A 726-nucleotide genomic window follows, 5' to 3' on the forward strand; every position below is an offset into this window, starting at 1 on the left:
CCCCCTCCCCCTCCCCCTCTTTTTTTTCTTGATTTAGGTTTATGGTATAAGTGCTGTGCACAATCAGTCAGCTTGGTACCATAGGATATACAAGAATATACTAGGTGGCGCTTAGTATTCAACTATTCAGCTGCGTACATGGATTTCATGTTTTTCTTCCAAGGGTTTAACATTTTAAACTAGGGTGTGACTAGGGATTTTCATTTCAGATTGAAGGTGGAGAAACAGAAAATTTAAATAGAGTTGTCATGATCTATCCATGCTATTATATCCCATGTGTGCGAAGGAATCGATTTATGAATTTCCAGTAAAAGGCACTTCTGTTTCTCCCACAGTTTTGATAGAACTGGTGATATTTGAAAATTGGCAACCTCTGAAAGCATATTTTTGAAGTTAACTAGGAATTCAGTGACCCTGAAGAATCATCAGTAATCAATAAACAATAACCTGATGATTTTGAAACATCACAGCATTGAAGAAACATGACATAAAACGTGTCCTGGTGAAACCCCAGAGACTTCCATGAAATTACTCCAAATTTACACCCATGCAAGTGAGAAGAGAATCAGTCAGGTCCCTTTAAAACTGAAAAATGCAATTGGTGAGACAAATGTTGCTCTTCTCTGAGTAAGTGTAAATGGTCAATAATATCAAACACAGGAGGAGAGTTTCTCTGGGTTTGCACCAATGTATCTGAAAACATTATAACAGAGTCCTTGCAATGCT

The sequence above is a fragment of the Gavialis gangeticus genome, unplaced genomic scaffold (assembly GCF_001723915.1).
Source record: "Gavialis gangeticus isolate Ggan-Ray unplaced genomic scaffold, GavGan_comp1, whole genome shotgun sequence".
NCBI lineage: Eukaryota > Metazoa > Chordata > Crocodylia > Gavialidae > Gavialis > Gavialis gangeticus.